Consider the following 23,020-nt stretch of genomic DNA (forward strand, 5'->3'; position numbering starts at 1 on the left):
CTTGGTATATAGAATAGATGTCTTCCCCTCTGAAAATTAGCTGCCTTTAAGGCAAATTTCTTCACGTTTAAGTCCCATTTGCACCAATGGTCGTTAAGAACTCCAACTGGCATTTCAAAACTAAAGTCTCTCCAGCATAGGTAGTTCCTAGTAAGAAAAAAGACAGTGGTTTATAAGAAAAGGTTAATAGTATTCAAAAATCCCTGAATAATACCCATGCTGACCCTCAGAAATACCGAGCTCAGTTTAAACCTGTTGTGGAGAGAAAGTGGGGAGCGAGTGCTCAGGAACTGGTGAGCAGGGAGGACGGCCAAGCTCTCACTGAGGCCATGGTGAGGACCCAGAGCCTGGGAGGGGCAGGCACAGAGGGGCCAAGATGTGGACTGACTTGCTTGCTCACTCTCCTTTGCTCTCATTCATCCTCTTTTGAATTCCTCTAATCTCATTGCACTTGTTATTTGTCTGCTCAAAGCTTTCCTTTCTGGTTTATCCAACCCTGGGGTGGAATCACCCTCTCCTTGCATCTGACTGGAGTCCCTGACTACATGTGTGCATGCTTACTAAGTTGCTTCAGTTCTGTCTGACTCTTTGCGACTCTATGGACTACAGCCTGCTAGGCTTCTGTGTCCAAGGGATTCTCCAGGCAAGGATACTGGAGTGGATTGCCATGCCCTCCTCCAGGGGATCTTTCCAACCCAGGGGTCAAACCCTCATTTCTTATCTCTTCTGCATTGGCAGGTGTGTTCTTTACCACTAGTGCTGCCTGGGAAGCCCCGACTACATATACGGGAGTGGCCGGTCCACTCTTTTTCTAATTCTGGGGAAAGCATGACATTGAAATAGAAAGTGTAGATGTGCTGCTTGGCATCTTCCTGGTCTCACCTTCTCAGAGTCATCCCTCCAGGATGATCATAGCCTCAGACTGTTCTTCTGGGCTCAGTGAAAACTTTCTCTGGCCCATGGTCTCTGGCTCCTGAGAGTTTTGGCTCTGCCCTGGACTACAGGGTAGGTAGAGGAGTCATGTCTTCTCTTGGCAGCAGTAACTCTCCAGAGAACATCTGACCACTGACGCTGCTGTCCAGGAATACTAGGAGAAGGAGGGAGAGAGAGAGGAAGAGAGGGGGCGTGTGCACTGAGAAGTAGAAGATAGATAGTGATACAGAGGCATTTGAAGGCAGAAAATCTCAAGTCAATGTTTGATTTGTCCAAGTGTGTTGGGGACCCTCAAGGACAGTAGATCAGAGACATGGCAAGTCCAGACATTCGAGCTGAGATTTAAACCCCCGTACCAATTCTCCCAGTTTCATCATCTGGAAAGTGGAGGTAACGACCTTTAAAGGGTTATGGTGAGGCATAATTAAGGGGCAGAGAGTATAGGTATTCACAATGTGGGCTGTTATTACTAGAAGTCCCAGGGTAGAATGTCCAACCCACCCTTTCTTAATAGGTGCCTTGTAGTTTTGAGGTCAAAATATTGTTCATCTTTGGGTAAAATTAATAGACAGATTTTTAGGGAACACAGGTAGTATGTCTTTGTTTCCTATTGCATATACAGTGTCACTATGAAATACTGCTTGTCTGGCTGCTCTATCTTGACAGTTATTTGCACCATATGCAATGTGTATTTAACATATAGGAGAGGAGGGTGACCAAACCAGAGGCTTTAAACTATAGTATCTTCAGTGACAAAAAGTCTTAAGGCTTTCCCTCTTGAATTATGCCTGCAATTTTCTATGAATCAGGTGCTTTCCTTCAAAAAAATGTTTTGTAATACCTGTCTCCCTTACAGCCATCTCCCCAATCCCTAATTCTAAGTACTAAATAGCACATCTACCAGTACTGTATGCAGGTAAGACAGCAAGAGTTCTTGAATTTATCTTTATTCTACTGAGAACTTTCATTCAGGTCTTATTGGTGGACATAAGAGTGATGACGTGGATGTTAGGAGAATTTCTTACTTTTAGCTCCTTGTTTTTCACCTTTTTCAAGGATTCCTCTTGTTGGTTCAACAAATAAGAGAAGTACCAAAGCGTAGAATATATTTTTTTCCCAATCTAATGGAATTGTGGCTTTGAAAATGTTAAAATATGATGGACTATGTAGAGAACTAGCTCTTTGTGGCTGCATGGACAGTGAGAATGTTTAGGGCCAGTGCGTTATTTGCCTGCCTGTTTGACCTGATGCACTGGCATCTGAGAGAAATGAATCTCAGGAGAGTATTTATTTGGGTTACCATAGCAACAGAAAGGGGAGGGTGCAAAGATGGATTTGGAAGCCTGTAGAGAATGCACACAAGTCGGTATGACAACTGCAATACCTACTTCTCTGAGTTTAGATGTTTCAGGGAAAGTCTAATATTTAACTTTTCCAGTGGCATTCAAACTTTTCTGGCCATTGGTGGTTAATGTGGCATGACTCAGACTTTGATGTCTGATATCTTTTTAAGAAGTTAGATTCCTGCAGGAATTCAGTGACTATTACATTTTGAGTCATAATACTCCTGTGGCAGTCTAGCAGGAATAAACTTTTTCTTTTTTTAATTATCTTGTTCTATCTTTTTGGCTTCTGACTAATAAAAAAAATGTTCTTTTTACTGATGTGTACTACCACTGGGTGCCCTTCTTTATCATTCCATTATTGAGCTGAACCTTTTAAATGTCATTTAGAAGAACATTATATTGAGCTGCTCACAAAGAAATGCCTTTCATGTTGGGATTCAATATGGGAATTTAATTCAGCCTTGCCCTGAGATACTGGAAAGATTAACAGATTATACGATGAGAATGGAAATTTAAATGATAGATCAAAGAGAGTTGAGTAGGCTGTGGTCTTGATTTCCCCAACTAAGAGACCTACGAGTAAAATAAAAGTATGCATATTGGGGAAAAAAGCAGGTATAAAAGCAAGTTATACACATTTATTTGAAATCTCTACATTAGAACTTGGGTGTTGGAATCTGCAGATGCATGGAAATTTGAGGAGCATAGGGTTGCTAAGATGAAGACTTCCTTCCCATCCATCATGTGTTTTTATCTTCACTCTGTCCCGTGCTAAGTCGATTCAGTTGTGTCCGACTCTCTGTGACCCTATGGACTGTAGCCTGCCAGGATCCTCTGTCCATGGATTCTCCAGGCAAGGATACTGGAGTGGGTTGCCATTTCCTACTCCGGGGGATCTTCCTGCATCTCTTATGTCTCCTGCATTGGCAGGCAGGTTATCACTGGCACCACCTGAGAAGCCCTGTCCCAACCGTTCCTGCTCCATCTCCTGCTTCAGCTTCTTTAGATCTTGTGCAGAATTTTCTCGTAGCTCTTCCTAGGCATTGAGTAGGTTGACCAGTGGTTCCAGTTTGATGGGACCATCACATTTGGAGCATTGACATTCCCACGATGCTCCACAGTCCCAGTCAAACTGGGCAGGTGGTCACCCCAGCACTGAGTGTTCTTTGCATATTCTTTCCTGCTTTCCATGTCCTGTTTCCTATCACTGCTCTGTGTGCAACCACTTTATTACTTGTCAATGGTCCGTACAAGTGCAGTATAATATGTCAGCCACTAGCTCCCTGTGATTATTTAAATTTAAAATTATTAAAGTAAAATGAAAAATTCAGCTCCTCAGTCTCTAGCCAAGTGCCTGAAAGGCAGGTGGCCACCCTCTGGACAGTGCAGTATAGAACATTTCTAGGCTCTCAGATGTTCTATTGGATAGTGCTGATCTATCTAACAGAGCTCCTGAGAATGGGGCAGGGGCACGCATGCAAATTTTCTCTGCAATTTATGGCTTAGATATAATGTTCCTTGGACACATTAAATGCTAGAAGAACCAAGTAATCCTCAGGTTTCATTTTCTTTGAATTTCTCCTTATACCAACTGTGGAACATATAATAAGGCTATCTGTCATCCTTATTGGCTCATTTGTCAAGTAGGTATTGAGCACCTGTGCTAGGATACCATGATGAATTATGGTGTCTGCCTTCCAGTAACTTATGGTCTAAAATGAGAAGAAGAGTTGTGATAGTTATCATATAATAAGTCTCTTCATGAGGCGTATAAGAGGGGTTGATGAGCAGTTGGGGTTCTCAGAGAAAATTTTGCAGAAGAGATGATACAGAACGAGGATTGAAGAAGCAGAGGCAGTGCGGTGTGTGGATAAGGAGCGGGAACATCTGAGTTTGAATCCTGCTTCCTTGCTTCTCCCAGCAGTTTACTTAATGTGTGACTTTGGACAAGTTTCCTAACTGATCTGTGCTGAAGTGTCCTCCTCTCTAAAATGAGGACAATAATACTATCTTTCTCACAGGGATGTAATGATTAACTGAGTTAATACTCATAAGGCTCATTGAATAAGATGTGGCCCATGGTAAGAGCTCTGCAACTGTTAATAAACAAGAAGGGAAGGTAATTGAGATGCAGCATATGGTAGTGCAGAACATGCATTACAGAAGCATGATGTGTTAGAGAACCAGACTTTTTAGAACCGTAGGGGTTGAAATGGTGGTGGTGGGCGGTGGCCATGCTAGGGACATGGGGATACAGAACAGGGAGGGGCAGGGAGGATTAAGGACAAAGTAGATGAACATATCAGTGGACCATCCCCATGACTGGTGACACGATTCTGAAGTGACAGGAAGTTGATTTTTTTTAAGCAGGGAAGGGATGAAATTAGATATTCAGTTCACACAGGTCCCAATCTGATGACTGGGAGGATGTATTTGAGAAGATTGACAGCATCTGAAGTATGAGAAGGCCTGAAAGGAGACAACAGATTTGAGAGACATTTAGAAGGTTTAAAAAAAGAACTGTGGGGAATGAGCAAAAGGGAGAAGTACTATGTAACAATATATTAGTTAACCTAGTGCACTTAAAAGTAAGAACATAGGGTTAAATTTGGGGGCTAATTCCAAAGACAGTCTTCCCTGCTTCTAGAAGATGTTGTCACAAAGAATATGCTATTATTCTTACTTACTGCTTTATCGTAAACTTGTAAATGGAGTCTTAATTTTTTTAAAGAAAATTTCCCTATTATATATAGAGAAATTTCCCTATTATATATAGAGAAAGAAAGAGGGAAAATGTGAGGGTGGAAAGTGGTAGAGAGTTTAACATCATTCTGTTATTCTAAGTTATTGCTTTGTCTTTGGAAAAGTAATAAAAGCTTATTTCCTTTATAACTTCATCTGTGTTCTCGGGGCTGTCACATTAACCCCACATTAGTATTAGATTTTAATAAAGGACAACACTGCAGGAAGAAAGATGTTTGCTAAATCTAGGAGCAGGCCATATAATTTTGTTTTTGGAAGGTTTCTAATATTGTTTTTATTTTTTCATTGTCTTGAAAATGATATTTAACTTTGTCAGATAACTGCAACAGAAAACAAAGGCTCTTTTGAATAGAACTTGGGAGGTGTGGACTTCTGTTTCTTTACCAGTTTACCTCTTGGTAGCATTTTGGAGCCAAAAGGGTGTTGGACGCCATGATTGGAAAGAGTCCCCAGAGTTCATTTCTGGGTTGAGGTATGTTGCCTTTCTTCCCATATTTTATACTCAGTGAGTCTGAGGATGATGTTACAGTATATGACCTCGTGTCATCTGTGAGCCTCTGATGGCTAATGAGCTTTGCTGCTCAATCCAAGGCTGGTTCCTACTGTACAGGCACCTCAAGATGTCCTTGGAGTGTTTCTTCTGGAACCTCTACCCTCACAGCTCCTTTTGAGGGCCTCAGATTTCCTACAGTATCTTAGGTGATTCAAACCTAAGTGTTTCCATGGATGGAAGATCTTTCCATCTAATACCCCACCTCTAAGATTTAGTTCCCCGACCAAAGATTGAACCTGGACCCTTGACAGTAAGAGTGCAGAGCCCTAACCATTGGACAGCAGGGAATTCCCCCTTCAGACTTAATTTCAAGTGAGATCAATCACTCTATAACTCCTTCTCATGGCAGCATCATTAATATCAAAATATAATTATATTAATGGGTAACATTTTGCATGCTGAATGTGCTGAATACATTCATTATTTCTTTTATTCTTTAATAGAACATACTGAAGTTTGTGCAGTTATTATCCACACTTTACAGGGGAAGGAATGGAAAGTTGGAGAGGATGGTGAATCTGTAACAAGTCACACAATAGAAGGAGATGGAGCTGGATGATCTAGCTCTAGAATCCAGTCTCTTAACCAGTATCCTGTAAGGATCACTTCCCCTGCAGCCACCAGCCTTTCTTACAGGCACCTCGCTTTTAGGAAATGCCCCATGAGGTAGTAAAGTCTGCTGAGGTGTCACTTGGCAGGATCTTGCAGAAACAAGACTAGCTTTGCCTTTCCTGTTAGGCATGACAAGCTTCTAAGCCTCACTTCTCAGGGATTCCAAAAGCTCTCTTAAGAGAAAATTGCCAAACTTCAGCATGTAAGTGCTGAGTTTCCAGCGGTAACTTTCTCTTCATAAGACATTTTGATAGCAGTAGCTCAAACTCCTTGAAGAAGAAGACACAGTTTTATCATCTTCATTACTATAGATGAAAAATGGACCACAAAATAGTTAAGTGGCTTCTTCAGGTTTTGAATTGCAAGTCTTCAGAGGTAACAAAAATGGTGGCAGGAAGAGAAATCTCTCCTTTCTCTAAAAGTCTCATAAGTTTGGGGTGTATAGGATTCTCTTTGCTTCTTCAGTGTACCTGTCAGCACTCCCAGGGACTAACCTGATCCCCCGCCCCTGGGAGAATGAGGCAGTGCAGCAGCGAGTTCTTGCAGGGGCCCAAGTGGGTTGATTCGTTGAGTAACTGCCTTTTGTTGCTCTCTCCATGCAGGAAGGGCTCTTTTTTCCCTCTGTGCTTACTTAAGTACACTGCTGAGAAAGGCCACAGCGTATTTTTATTTTGGTCATCCTCTCATTACCCTTGGATAAAGTAGCCACAGGCACAGTGTAGGTGGCATTTATAGTGGTTTGCAGTGGAATTGGCGTTCTCTTCTGTTTTGCCAAAACACAGCTAAGAAAAATCTTTTGGTTGTGGGAGAGAATGGAAGCTGCTCGCCCACAGGTCATATCCTGTTACAGAGAATGCTGCCACAGCTGCCACTGCCGTGTGATGAAAAGGGTTTTCGGCTACAGCACCCATCTTTCAGAAAGCAAGGTGAGACCCATTTACGCCCTGCAGCTACCGTTTCATCTCATTCCTTTCATCTTAATCACTTCTGGAGCATTATTCCATCTCACAATTTGAAATTCCCAGACACCCATTTTAGAACAGCTCTTATTCCTCCAAATTATACAGAGTCCACCTCTTTTTACTAAGATTGCTGAAGGTTCCCTTGACTGTGGGATTCAAAGGCTGCTTCTTAGTCACTCCACCACTTTGGTGCTATGAACAACACCTTTACCCTTTGCTAGTCTGCAAACTCCCTGTGGATCACACTCAGTGTCTAGTACATACAAGGAACACATAGAAGAATCACCCACAATGTCTTGGCCTCTGAGGAATGGTCTCAAGTGGGCTGCCCACTGTTTCTCTGACAACCCTTCTGTACATCCTCTTCCTCACATAAATACCTCTGGAGCTGTAGCCTGGCTTTCTAAACTTTCTACCTCTGTGTTTATCATTTACATCCTCTAGGTACAGTTTTGTTTCTTTCAATCTACTTAATTCCTGCTTCCAGCACCTCTGATATTCTTCACTCCCAACCCACATGCATACAAGGACACCTGTAGACTAATTGTCATGGGGACTGCTTCCACCAAAGGAGTTAGATGTCTTCTTTTCAGGCAGCAATCTGGGTCCCTGTGTCTGTCCACATAGGCCTCTCTTCTGTTGACAGATAAAGAAAAGTGACTGATCAATTTCAAATGACTGCCCTCCCAACCTCCTAGGCCAAGAGTCAGCAAATATTTTCCGTAAAGAGCCAGGTAAATATTTTATGCTTTGTGAGTTTTGTGGCCTCTGTGGCAACTGCTCAACCCTATTATGTGAAGGCAGCCATAGGCAATGTGTAAATGAATGAGTGTATCTTTATTTCAGTAAAACTTTATTTACAAAAAGCCAGCAGGCAGGATTTTGCTTGTGGACTGGGGTTTATTAACCCTGACCTATGCTGTGTGTTTTTTAGCCTGCAATCTTTGAAAGAGTTAATGGGCTTCCCAGTGCAATTTTTGTGATCAGACCCGGGTCAAACCGCTGTGTTTTGTCCACAGGAGTGTTACCCCTGAACTCTTCTGGAATGCGTGCCCAGATACTTTTGAACTTCTCTCTCTCCCTCACTGACACTTCTGCATTCCCCTTTCAGACTTCTGTTGATTTAGTCTTTCCCAGAGTCCCTGCCTTAAGCAAGTCCTTTTACTTAATTTCTTTGGTTCTTTACTCTTTTCAGTCATAGCTATGTTACCTTCAAGTCATCTCTTTGGTCTTAGGAATCCTGGATCCAGGTTTCTTTGCTTTTTCTTTTTTGCCATTATAAAAAAGATAGTTGGGGAAAACATAGAGAGTTGGGAAAAGCATGGAGTCTAAAAGATCTGCTGGTTATCTTCAGTTCCTTAGTTGCAAACATTAGAATTCGCTCTAGGCAGTTTAAACAGAAATGACTTTATTACAGAGTATTGCATAATTTGGCTTCCCAGGTGGCACAGTGGTAAAGAGTCTGCCTGCCAGTGCAGGAAACACAGGAGACACAAGTTTGATCCTTGGGTCAGCAAGATCCCCTGGAGGAGGAAATGGCAACCTACTCCAGTACCCTTGCCTGGACAATCACATGGACAGAGGAGCCTGGTGGGGTGCAGTCCATGTGGTCACAAACAGTTGGAGACGACTGAGTGACTGAGCACATTGGGTAATTTGTAGACTTATCAGGCCTGGCAAAGAAGTTTGTATGCTGTGCAAGCAGAAATAATGCAGCCAGCAGAAACACTTCAGAATTGCAAGGGATTTCTTTATGTAAGATCTCTCTACAAACTCTATCTGATGCATTGAACTCCTCACTCCTATGCAATTGAACACATAATTTCCTTGACCACTGCACTCAAAGAACCAAAGGTTACCCTGTGCTTGGCAGAGAATTCAATCTCTTCATTGGATGCTCACCACTGCCTTCCTCATCTTGCATAGGTGTATCTGTTTGGCTAAACCCAGGTCACATATAGATGAGAAAACAATGGAAACAGTGGCAGACTTTATTTTGGGGGGCTCCAAAATCACTGCAGATAGTGACTGCAGCCATGAAATTAAAAGATGCTTACTCCTTGGAAGGAAAGTTATGACCAGCCTAGACAGCATATTAAAAAGCAGAGACATTACTTTGCCAACAAAGGTCCGTCTAGTCAAGGCTATGGTTATTCCAATAGTCATGTATGGATATGAGAGTTGGACTATAAAGAAAGCTGAAGACCAAAGAATTGATGCTTTTGAACTGTGGTGTTGGAGAAGACTCTTGAGAGTCCCTTGGATTGCATGGAGATCCAACCAGTCCATCCTAAAGGAGATAAGTCCTGAGTGTTCATTGGAAGGACTGATGTTGAAGCTGAAACTCCAATACTTTGGCCACCTGATGCGAAGAGCTGACTCATTTGAAAGGAACCTGATGCTGGGAAAGATTGAATGCAGGAGAAGAAGGGGATGACAGAGGATGAGATGGTTGGATGGCATCACTGACTCAATGGACATAAGTCTGGGTAAACTCCAGGAGTTGGTGATGGACAGGGAGGCCTGGCGTGTTGCAGTCCATGGGGTCTCAAAGAGTCGGACACAACTGAACAACTGAACTGAGGTCATATATGGGACCAGAGCTGCAAGGGAGTCTGAACACTAGCCTGCATGGTACAGGAAATTAGAGTGGAAGAGAATAAAGTGGGTTAATAGTGGTACCAGACACAATCATTCACTGGCCACAACCTTGGGTATATTACTTTGAATTTTCCTGTAGAAAAAAAATAGGGCTAAAATACATTTTATAGTGTTAATAAGCTTTTTTGCAAAACACCTGACACATAATAATAAGTGCTCAATAAAGGAACATTTTAAACTACAGTTGACCCTAACAACATGGGAGTTAGGGACACTAACCTGCATAATTGAAAATCTGTATATAACTTTACAGTCAGCTCTCCATATCCATGGTTCTGCATCCCTGGATTCAACTACCATGGATCATGTAGTACTCTGGTGCATATATATTGAAAAAATTTGTTTATAAGTGGATCCATGCAGTTCAAAATTGTGTTTTAAAGGGTCAGCTATATATGAGGATACAATGAGCTCATTAAGGAAAGTTTTCTCATAGAAAAATAATGAAAATGGAGCAAGCTTCTCACCTCAGTAATTTTAGTGTTCTGAAACTCTGTCATTCTGTCTTTTGGTCAGTTCAAACAATTATCAAAATGCTCTTTGATGTGTGTTCATTGAATCAAATGCTTTCAGTCTGACTCCAACCTCTAAAATTCACCCACATCTTTTTACTCATAAAACATATAAATTTGATACATGATCACTGTAGGAAAACTGGAAAATACAGAAAAGTATAAAGAAGAAAGTAAAGATCACAGGCAATTCACACTCATTCCTCACTTATGCATGGTAAAGTAAAACGGCGTGCATGGCAGCCAATTCCGGTGTTCATTGTTTGAGGCTAATGGAACTGAGGTCGGGGTTCAGCAAAAACTGAAGCACAGGCCACTGTGTTTTGATATGTGTTATTGATTTGTTTCTCATTCACAGCCTGGGAGGCAGCTCTACTTTCATCTACTTCCTACAGTGGAAGAAACTGTAACAGGAAGTGACCAGCGTGTGGTTTCTTGAGAGGCTAAGATTCAAACTTGGGTGTTCAGGTCCCAAGTTCAGCTCTCTTTCCATTATCATGTTTCTTCTCTTTTCATGAGTTGTGTTTCCCTGTCAACCATAACATGCAAAGAACAATTCCATCACATTCTTAACCCATTATACTGTCCAGGTGGGCTGTTCTTATGCACTTTATGATAAAGAGAAAATTAATATCACACTCTCAGTTTAGGAGAGATAATGTCATGCTCAAAGTTTCACCAATTAGTTGCTCCAGAATAACTTTGGGATAGTGACATAATGAATTGGCAGTACAGCATCAGAGGTGGCTTATTGTATTATAATCACGAAACTGTGCGTTTTATTTTTTTTGATTGTGTGCTATTAGAGTCTCAGTTAAGTATCTTTTGAACTCACTTCATGTTCATAACAAAGGTATTTGACCTGTGGGAACACATGTTCCTAAATCATTTCCTAGTGATTGGTCTAGTCTCAGGAGTTATTTCCTCATATATTGATCAAATGAAAATAAAAGACAACAAATGAACACCATCCAATTTAAATTTATTTGACTTTTTAAAATATTTTAAAATGCATTCTCACATAATATTTGAATTTACAAGTGGGAGGAATTTTTTTTTAAAGAACACCCTGAACGTGTGCCAGATGCAAAAGTATTCCCCTCACTCCCCTTTCCCGTGATTCATAGGAGGGGACCCCCATTCTGTTCCTTTCTGCATCCAACTGCAGTACTTCAGTGAAGTGCCCAAGCTCTATTGTTTAATTTATGCAGTGCTTCACCATATATAAATCTATCCTCAAATTGACTCAGTCTCATCAGGGCTAAAAACAAAAATAGAAAAAACAAACAAACAAACAACTCTTGTGTAGCTGATAGAAGAGGATGGACCCAATTGGTTTCTAGGGACACTGGGTCTCTCACCAGGGCTGTGGGAAGCAGAGCTGGTTCTACACATGTGGCATCACCCTGTGAGGCGGGCAAAGCTCACAGTAGCCCAAAGTCTACATGCACTGAGAGTGAGTCATGGGCAAGAAAGAAGAGAGTGGTAGCCAATCAGCAGCAGAAATGCGCCTCCACGGAGGCATCACCTTTCGGGTCCTAATGTGACTATTTGACTTCCTGTCCAGGGCATGCACACAGCTGGGTTTCTTCTGGAATGTCACCATATTGTCAGTCTTTCTATAGAAGCCACTCTTAAGAAAAGGCAGGTCGTCTCTTTAAGAAACTAAACGTCAACTATTTCAACATATCTTTCACTCTTGTAGACGTTTATTGTTTTCTGTGAAATTTAATTGCTTTACTCCTTAGCTAGCGTTTTCCTCACTGCATTTCCCATAATATTAAGAAATGGTCTCTCACACGACAGAAGGAGGAGAGGTAGTGAAAAAGCATCAATTTTCTCCCTTCTCATGATCACCTTCTAGTCCATAGATGGCACCAAAGACAGCCCCACTTTGAATGTGGTTCTTTGGTTTCTTCAGTAGAAACATTTCTAAGCTTGGAATAGATTATTGTGATCTATTTTAAATGCGAACCAACAGGGATATCTTCTTCCTGACACTGTGTTTTACTTGTGTTGTTAATAAAATTAGAAAGTGCTTACAGTTCTGAAATTCTTTAAATTTGTCTGGTAGTAAAAATAGTAATTAAAGATGAAAACTCTTCTAGTTCTTTAATTCTTGGGGAAATCATGAATTCTGAGTGAGAATTTAGTTCTTTCTCTAGGGTTAAATTCTGTTTTTAAAAACATGTCGCTTTTAAAATACCATGGGGTATTGCAAGCCTCCTTCATTTTCTGACGATAGGAAAGTGGACATATTTCCATTAACTCTAGAGCAGTGACTCTCAACCTGGGCTACACATTAGTGATCACCCAGGGCACTTTAACAAGGACTGGTTGTACCCTCATAGAGTCCTATTTAATTGGCTTGGGGTATGGCCTGAGTGCTAGGATTTTAAAAACTCCCCAATGATTCTAATGTGCAGCCAACATTAAGAACTACTGATCTAGAGCAAGGATTTTATAGCACATCCATTGTATCCTGTTTATAGCTATTGAAATGGACCCTAGTTATGCTTATGGACCAAAGGAATTTGTTAGAGGATAAAGGCAAGCTCACTGATGCAAAGAAGAGTTACATGACGGCGTCTCAGGGAGGATGGAAACCTCCCTATCGTTATCCATCGAGGTGGCATGAGCTAATGGACAAACTCTTTAGGCACTGCTGGGATGAATCAGCTCCAACCATGTTCTTTCCCTGCGGTTCTTTTGCTTAAGGTTCGAATGCCAGGGAGAGAAAGAGGACTGACTGAACTTAGCCCCACCTTTGGCCAGGAGAGGATGGGGTGGAGTGGTTCCCCCAAGGAAAATTGATTTGCTCTTCTTGGAAGAGGGCACTGTGGATTCTTGGCAGACAACATGGACAGATGTCCCCACACCCTGAAACCATTTTGCTCTGGGTGGGGAGGATGTAAGGCACATTTCTCTCAGAAAGCAGTTGGCTCAGGATCAGGCTCCCTTGGTGTCTGCTGATTTGTTCATAGTAGTTATTCATTCATTCAGAAAATGTTTATTGAATATCTATAATAGGAGTCTCTCTGGGACTGCCAGGTTAAGGAAGTAGTTGATGGTTTTAGGATGCTTACAACCTCATAAGGATAAGAGACATACAAGTGTAAGCATGATATTCCTGACAGACCTCCAGGCATTGCTGCTCAGAGTAAAAACAGCATCAGTCAGTCACTACTTGAGTACCTACAACCGGTTAGACCCTCATAGGCCCTGGCCAGTGGAAAGGAGATGGGAGACCATCAAATGTCTGCAGAAAAGCTTGATCAGTGCATTGGTTACCCCTGGTTGGGATTTCTGATCTTCCGATGGAAACTTCTCCTGTTGTTTCTCAGTCTTTTGGAGTGTGGGTGGTACCTTTCTTCCAGTGAGCCTGAATTCAGAACCACTTTCATCCTCCCTCCCTGCTTTAGTTGAGTTTTCTGGACTTAACTTTCATGCCTCACTAACTCAGAACCCTTGCCCTCACAATTATTTTTTTCCAAACCACTGCTCTGACTTAGTCCTACCTTCCTGCTTTTCATTGTCAAACAAGGTCCAAGAAAACAGGCTCTCTCCTTAATCGTGGGCACAGTTTCTTGTCTGCACCACACAGCCTACAGGATCTTAGTTCCCCCGACCAGGGATTGAACCTGTGCTTCTGCAGTGGAAGTGCAGAGTCTTAACCACTGGACCATCAGGGAAGTCCCTGGATACATTCCTTATTAGACATGTAAAATATACTACTAGATGGTGGGCTGAAAATATATTCTTAACACTACTCTGGATTTCTAGACTTATGTTGTAAACTCAGATATTGTCAGATAACTATTATTTTAGACCTATATTGTATTGTGGGTTTACTTTCTTTAATTTCACCCTCAAAATATGGTGGAAACCTGTCAGAGTTATTAGCTTAGCAGCAGTGACATCTACAGAAATCAGAATATTTCTGATTTTTACCTTAAAATATAAAACTATAGGATCAAATAATAATAATAATGGCTACCATTTATTAAATGTTTGCTATACTTAGTACATGGCACACAGTAAATGCCCCATAAAGACTGGTTGTGGTCTTATGGTTGTTATTGTTCGTATTGTTATGTGACTGGGTGGGCATTGTATATGTGTATACATATAAAGATAAGTACTTTCCATTTACAAACTTATTTGGTTCTCTCAACAACCTTATGATGTCAAGGTAGCTTTATTGTTTTCTTAATTCCAAGATAGACATTGTTTGTTTTTACTGACCCGTATAGTGCTTATATATGGTTGCTTCACAGCTGTTTGTTGAATGAATGAATGAATGAATGAATTGTAGGTTCTGTGGCTGGGTTTTTTCAACATGCTCCCTACTACCATGCTGAAGAGCACAAGAATTGGAATTTATTTAAAATTTTACCTAAAACATAATTATGATAATTTATCTACATTAAAAACTACATACTCTATGCTTTATAAACCCAATTTGCATTTAAAACATTTTAATTTATTTATTATTATTTTTCCATCTTTATGATGTAATTTACATATACCATTGTGTCAACTTAAGGTATATGAGTGGTACCATGTGTAAAATGTCTAGTGGGAAGCTGCTATATAGCACAGGGAGATTAGTTCAGTGCTCTGTGATGACCTAGAGGGGTGGGATAGTTGGGTGGAAGGAAGAGAGACTCACAGCAGGGGGACATATATATATATATACACACACACATATATATGTATATATACCTAAACCAGGTATAAATATATATATATTTATACCTGGTTTAGGTTGTTGTACAGCAGAAACTAATACACCCATTGTAAAGCAATTATCCTCCAATTAAAAAAATATATAAGGTATATGAGAGTTGATTTGGTATATATTGCAGCATGGTTATCGCCATATGTTAGCTCGCACCTCCATCCCATCACATTATTACCATTTCTCTTTTGTGGTGAGAACATTTAAGATTTACTCTCTTAGCAGTTTTTCAAGTTATGGTACAACATTATTCACTGTAACCATCATGCTATACATTAGATCCCCAGAACTCGTTAATCTCATAACTAGTTATTTGTACACTTTGACCAATATCCCGCCCTTTCCTCCACTCTCCAGTCCCTGGTAACCACTGCTTTACTCTCTGTTTCTCCACATTCAGCTTTTATCCAGCTTTTAATGTAATTCCTCATAATTTTACTAGTTTGAACCACTGAAATTTATTCTCAGACGAGTAATAATTTGGCCAGGGTGGGCAGTACTTCAGGAAGAGGCAATAATAACCGAGAGATTGGACTGCTTCATTCTTATCGTCTTCCTGATTCTATTTCCTGGGCTTGCATTTCCCAGGCTGGAGATGACTCTCCCCAGAGTTAATTCCTTCATTGTCCTTGCCCTGTCAGATGCCTTTCTTTTCTGAAGGATTTCCTTAATCCACTGTGGTTCTTTAAGTGGCTGTCTTGATAACACCAAATGCTGTCTGGCAGGCGAATGACCTTACCTGAATATCCACACATATTGTCAGAGGAGACTGCAAACTTTGTTTTGGCCTTAATTTTAGGAAACCAAATCCCAAGGCAGATATAGCAAACATGAAGATCTTTCCTATTTCCTGTTCCTGCCCTTTGCTAGAGATTAATAGAAATGATTGCTCTTTTCAACTTTGTATTTATTTACCTATTTTTGGAAAAGCTGCTTATTTGTAAGTGGCAGGGAAAGAATGCCAATAAAGCAATACCTGGGTGAATCACGGATTGAAAGCAACCCTGCTGGGGAAGGTGCCACTGTGCCTTTCAAAACCCTGTAAAGCTTTGCCTTCAGTGCTAAGTTGTGCTGTGACAAAACAAATGTCCATGATAAACACTAAGTTCTAGTCTTCCTGGGCCTGGGACAGTCAGAATGAGGCACATTCCTGAGTGTGGTTTTGGGAAGATCTTGAGTCTAAGAATCAGATTTAGCCTGGCTTCAGTACTGGAGCAGGTCTCTAGGCAGAGCACCAGCTGGGGGCTGGCAGGGTGGTGGGCATGGGTGGTAGCTGAACCCATACGTATCCTCACATGGGATGAAAGAAAGAGAACATCTGCAGGCATTGTTGTTCAGTCACTAAGTTGTGTCCAACTCTTAGCCGTGGACTGCAGCACGCCTGCTTCCCTGTGTGGCTTCTCAAACAGTTCTAGGCTAGGAGAGAAACATCCAACTCAGGCCAGGGTGATCTGGAGGAAATGACCTCTGATCTATGTCTTAAAGAAGTATGAGTGAACTCAGCAAAGAAGTAGGAAGAACTTTCCAACTTCATGTGTAGAGACATAGAAAGAGAAAAAGAAACTGAGTAGCTGATAGAGCTCTGTGTGGGCTAAGACGGGAGAAGTGAGCAAGGACCAGATTACAAAAGCCTTACTTCCTCCTGATAAGGGTTTCTCCTTTGTCCTGAAGGCTCTAGGAAGAGACAGGAAAGTGACAGCAATGGATTTTCATTTTTGAATCATCATTCTGATACAAAGAATGGGTCAGAGGTGATTGAAAACTAGAAAAGGCAGGGATATCAGGTTTAAAGTGTAGTAGCAGGATGAAGAGGAGGGGTTTGGGTTTATCAGATGCTTCAGTAAGTAGCAATCAACAGAACTTGGAGAGTGATTGAGTGGAAGGAGTTAAGGACTTTCCTCGGGCTGGGAGGCTGGGTGAATGGTGGCCTCGGTTTCTAAGAAAAGGGTGCTGGAGGAGAAAGAGGTTTGGAGAAAAAGAATATGAGTGTGCATCCCTAGAATCTGACAAGATTTATATACTAGGCCGTTTTTTCAGTCCCAGCTTACACTGTGTACATACATAATGGTACTTAAGTTCTCAGCCTTGGCTGACGCAGGCCAGCAGTCCTTGTTAAGATTGTCACTACTGATTCTCTCTTGAATCATTCCAATGTCTCTGCTTTCCTGTCTTGAAAGCAGAGACATCTCGCATCTCAGAATGACTTGAGGTCCTCCCTCAGGCTTGAGCCTTCAAATCTGGGGAACCAAAGCAGTGTTTGGGCTTACTGGCCTCTGAGGGTGGGGAGTAGAAAGATGGTATCACAATCAAGCTATACCTGACAGCAGTCGAACCACTGGATCTACAGGGAAGGGTTGCTCCCACAGCCTCCCAACCGCATTACACAGAGCTCCCTCATTACACAGGAGAAGCCCCGGCATGTCTGCTTCTCTTTCCTTCTGCCCTCACAAGACAGCATGCCATAAAAGAGTCATACATCTTGTGCTCTTGTCACCTGTAGGCTCTTTGTAGATCAAACATTTTATTATTTCCAAGATTCAGTTTTCAAGTTGTAGAGTCCTTCCCTATGTCTCAGAGATAATAACAAAGCATTCTGTGGTTCTAGCCTTCCCTTGCCTAGTCCTTTCCAGCCAAGTGATTCTGAGGGTGCCCAGAGGGTGTTTCCCACGTGCTGACATGAGGAGTCCTCACGTTCTTTTCTTCTGACTGATCACCCCAACCAGCCGCCACTGCTGATGCTGCCATTGTCTTTCATTTGTGGTGGGGATTACAATGCCTGGGCAAAAGATACTCTTTAGTTCAGTTCAGTTCAGTTCAGTCGCTCAGTCGTGTCCAACTCTTTGTGACCCCATGAACCACAGCACGCCAGGCCTCCCTGTACATCACCAATTCCCAGAGTCCACCCAAACCCATGTCCATTGAGTCGGTGATGCTATCCAACCATCTCATCCTCTGTCGTCCCCTTCTCCTGCTGTCCTCAATCTTTCCCAGCATCAGGTTCTTTTCAAATGAGTCAGCTCTTCGCATCAGGTGGCCAAAGTATTGGAGTTTCAGTTTCAACATCAGTCCTTCCAATGAACACTCAGGACTGATCGCCTTTAGGATGGACTGGTTGGATCTCCTTGCAGTTCAAGGGACTCTCAAGAGTCTTCTCCAACACCACAGTTCAAAAGCATCAATTCTTTGGCGCTCAGCCTTCTGTATAGTCCAACTCTCACATCCGTACATGACCACTGGAAAAACCATAGCCTTGACTAGATGGATCTTTGTTGACAAATTAATGTCTCTGCTATTTAATATGCTGTCGAGGCTGGTCATAACTATCCTTCCAAGGAGCAAGAGTCTTTTAAGTTCATGGCTGCAATCACCATCTGCAGTGATTTTGGAGCCCAGAAAAATAAAGTCAGCCACTGTTTCCCCATCTATTTGCCATGAAGTGATGGGACCAGATGCCATGATCTTCGTTTTCTGAATGTTGAGCTTTAAGCCAACTTTTTCACTCCCCTCTTTTACTTTCATCAAGAGGCTCTTTAGTTCCTCTTCCCTTTCTGCCGTAAGGGTGGTGTCATCTGCATATCTGAGGTTATTGATATTTCTCCCAGCAATCTTGATTCCAGCTTGTGCTTCCTCCAGCCCAGCGTTTCTCATGATGTACTCTGCATATAAGTTAAATAAGCAGGGTGACAACATACAGCCTCGATGTACTCCTTTTCCTATTTGGAACCAGTCTTGTTCCATGTCCAGTTCTAACTGTTGCTTCCTGACCTGCATACTGGTTTCTCAAGAGGCAGGTCAGGTGGTCTGGTATTCCCATCTCTTTCAGAATTTTCCAGTTTATTATGATCCACACAGAATTCCCAATTTGATGTGTGATGGTTAAGTGAAGGTGTCAACCTTGCTAGACTATGGTGCCCAGCTGTTTGGTTGAACACTAGTCTAAATATTGCTGTGGAGGTACTTTGTAGATGTGATCAATGTTTACAAACAGTTGGTTTTAGGTAGAGCAGATAACCCTCCATAATGGGGAGGACCTCTTCCAATTGGGTGAGGGCCGTAAGAGTGAAAACAGAGATGAAGAAATTCTGCCTCAAGACTCTAAAATTGAAATCCTCAATTTCCACCTGCTGGCCTGCCCTGTGGATCTTAGACTTGCCAGTCCCCCACAGCCAGTGATCCAGTTGAAAATCATTCTCTCTTGCTCTCTCTCCATCTCTAATGTTGGTTCTGTTTCTCTGGACCAAGACTACTCTGAGCATTCTTCCTTCTTGAGTTTCCAAAGAATTATGACTGTGTCTGCAGGGAAGAGGCCTCTTTCCTTCACCTGTGGGCAGTTTGTCACTAGGGCCCAAAGTGACTCGACCCATGCCTCCTTGTCTCAGTCTCCCTGAAACCTTCATGAACACTTTCCCCCTAGTATCTACCTGTAGCTCATCACTCCATATCACTCAGTTACTGGTAGAGGGTCAGTATTCTTGCCTCTAGCTGAAACCACCTGTGCATTATTCACCCATGTGTCCCCCAGTCCCTAGTAGACTACTTAAATTTGAAGTTGTAGTGTTTATTTGGGGAGTTGTCATGCAATAGGATGTATTGTATAACAGGTACAAGTAAATATTTGCAGATTGATGCATTGAGATAGACCCTTCCTACTGTCTGCTTTACTGGTCACTTTCTTTAGATTCAACAACCCAAATGCATATCAACTTGTTCCAGTCCTGCTTGTGACAACCAACATGCTCAGATCAAGTCCAAGTAGCACTTTAGATTCTAGTTGAGAGAGGAGTATGCAGTTCCTTCCTTTCTGGCTGGAATTAATCCCCCTCGTGCCCCATCCCCACACATCGTAGTCATGCAAAATCCAGCTCATCTGCCTTACTTTGCATTTTCATTATTTTTTCCCACTGATCCCACTCCCCAACACGAATGGAGCCCTGGATTATATAGCTTTGTATTAGACAGTATCTGGAGCTTCTTAGATGCTGAGATAATTTTTCAAAAAGAAAGAATGGGTCTAAGTAGGGAGGGGAAGATGATGGCAGAAAGGATGGGGAAAAAGACAGGACAGAGGAAGGAAAGATGGAGTTGATTAGAGAAGCAAATTCCTACTTTTAAGACAACCTATCTTCTCTGGGAATTACATTTAGTTCTGTCAGATTCTTTGGGCAGCAAGTGTTTTGTTAGCTGGTACATGAAGTAGTTTGAAAGGTTTGTTAGTTTGAAACTTGGTACAGTACATAGATGCTAACTTAAGATCTGAGAACAACCTGAGTTCAACTCACTGAACCTCAGAAGCCTAAACTCATTTCCTACACTCTCAGTCTGGAGCAGACACTTAACTGCTATAATGGAAAATAATCCTATTGCACGATATGCTTTCACTAATGAATGTGTGGGATGGCGTTCCCGTGACGGCGGTACACATGGCTTTAATGTGGCTAAGCGGAACTGATGTCTCTGTGCAGAAATCTGGTGTTAGAACTGTCGCGTTTGCAGCCAGATCCTAGAGAGACTCAGAAGGAAGAATCAACCACAATTAGAATGTCAAATCACACTTCTCCTCTTCAAATTGCATTTCTAAAAATAAGATAATGAAAATATGTATTTGTGTGGGAGAGGGCTTATTGTACAAAGCTGCAAATAAGACACAAGGAAATGTCTGTGCTCAGATACCCCATTCAGGAGGAGGCTTTCACTGCGGGGAGCTTCTTTGCCGTGAAGAAAGCTGCATAATGTGCTCTTCGCACAAAAGGGTCGCAGCCAAGAAAGCTGATTGCGTTTCTAAGCCTCTGGAATAAAAAGGCATGCAGACAACATTGTTTTTCCGGTTAAGGCCAGTCTTTCCTTCTCCCTGTCACTGGATTTCAGACATTCTTTAAAGGGGCGGGGGAGAGACTTAACATGGTCTATTAAACCTTGCTGCAGTTTTAAGCCTTTATAAAATGGTTCATTATTGAATACATTTGGTGGCCACTATGTAATGGAAAATGTCTAAGGAGTCAAAGGATCATGCCTATAGTTTACTTTCTTTCTTCCAGCTTCCTATTGTGTAGATAAAACCACATATGGTAAAAAGGTTTAGGGTTGCTGCTGACGGCAAAAGAAAGAATCAACTGATTTGTGAGGTTCCTTCCTTTAGGAGGTTATTCTTTGATAGTGAGAATTATTTGAGGTAATCTCTGTCTTTTGGAATGAAAATATTAAGTGGAGGAGAGGTTTGGGGGACACATATTCTTGAGATTTAGTTTTTATTTTGGGAGTTGTAATGAAATAGAATCATTTTCAGATTCAGGAATAGACTCTTGGATTGTTCTTTTTCTTCCTTTTTGAAGGCTAATGGATTCTTAAGGACTGTAAGATTTCTCTGATTCAGGATGGGAATAAGGAAACTATTCATTTGGAGCAAGGTGCAGCTAATGTTGGCACCCCACTCCAGTACTCTTGCCTGGGAAATCCTATGGATGGAGGAGCCTGGTAGGCTGCAGTCCATGGGGTCCCTAAGAGTCAGATACGACTGAGCGACTTCACTTTCATTTTCCCTTTCATGCATTGGAGAAGGAAATGGCAACCCACTCCAGTGTTCTTGCCTGGAGAATCCCAGGGACGGGGGAGCCTGGTGGGCTGCCATCTATGGGGTCACACAGAGTCGGACAGGACTGAAGCGACTTAGCAGCAGCAGCAGCTGATGTTATTTTAACAGTTAAAACTTACTAAGGGATAATCAATGTGCAAGGAATTGGTGATAAGTGGTTGAAATACTTGCTGCTTTGGGGATTAATGACAGGTATTTGAAAATGTAAGCTTTTCACTGCTTCCTGCATTTCAGTGTTGGTATTTCAGATTACTTTTCTTCTGCCTGAAAAAAAAAAAAATCCTCTTAGTAATTTTATTTTTTAGCTCAGGTCTGCTAGACATGTATCCTTTCCTTTCCATATTTGGGGTTTGTTTGTCTTGAAGTATCTTACTTTTCTTTTTATTTTTGAGTATTGTAATCTTGGTGGTTGTTTTAACACTTTAAAGATGTCATTCCATTGTCTGCTAGTTTTCATCATCTCCCATGAGAGTTAGCTGTTTTCCTACTTACTGTAAAAGATAATGTCTTTCCCCCCCTCTCTGCTTTTAAGATTTTTAAAATTTTCTTTGGTTTTTAGCAGTTTGATAGGATATAGCTAGATGTAATTTTCTTCACATTAATTTTTTTATTTAGAGTTCTCAGAATTATTAAAGCTATAAATATTGTCTTTCATGAGTTTGGAAAATTTTTAGCCATTTTTGAAGACAAGTAGTATTTTTGTTCTATTGCTATTTTTCTTTGGGGATATCAATTATGTGTATGTTAGACTTTTTTTGTTGTTTGATATGTGTTTATGCTAGTTTGTATTTTTTACACTTTTCCTGTCTGTTCTTTAATTTGGGTATTTTTATGGACCTGTCTTCCAATTTAGGAATTTTGTCTTCTGCCATATTAAATTCATCTAATAAATTCTTAATTTCAGTAACTGTATTTTTAGCTCTAGAATTTTCATTTGACTCTTCTTTGTATGTTTTAGTTCTTTGTTAAAATTCTCCACTTTTTCATCTATTTAAGATTTTTTTCTCCTTTACTTTCTTGAAGTTATAACTCATAGTTATTCTAAAGTTTCATTTAGCTGTAATAGCTGGATCAGTATGGACCTATTTCCATAATTAGTTTTTCTTTGGCTTTTTAGACATCGTCTGTCTTTTGTCATGTCTAGTAATTTTTAAATTAAATTTCAGGCATTGTATGTAAAAACAAATTGTGGTCTCCATATAATATTGTCTTCCTATAGTCAGAGTTTATCTTTCTTCTATTAGGCAGAGTTGAGGCTCTTTCTTAATTCGTGTAAAGAATCTGTTTCAGTGTTGGTAAAGCTCACTCTACTCCTGGTTCACCCCTGCCCATGAGGCCTAACATTCTT

At 41.2% G+C, this 23,020-nt stretch overlaps 1 non-coding gene across 1 annotated transcript; it reads right to left on the reverse strand.

The window, feature by feature from the left end:
- Nucleotides 1-13,961: 13,961 nt before the first annotated feature.
- Nucleotides 13,962-14,034, reverse strand: TRNAG-UCC (transfer RNA glycine (anticodon UCC)). The gene has a single exon. It is a non-coding gene; the product is annotated as a tRNA-Gly (tRNA).
- Between the last annotated feature and the right edge of the window lie 8,986 nt (nucleotides 14,035-23,020).

Source organism: Bos javanicus, chromosome 5 (genome assembly GCF_032452875.1).
Source record: "Bos javanicus breed banteng chromosome 5, ARS-OSU_banteng_1.0, whole genome shotgun sequence".
NCBI classification, from domain to species: domain Eukaryota; kingdom Metazoa; phylum Chordata; class Mammalia; order Artiodactyla; family Bovidae; genus Bos; species Bos javanicus.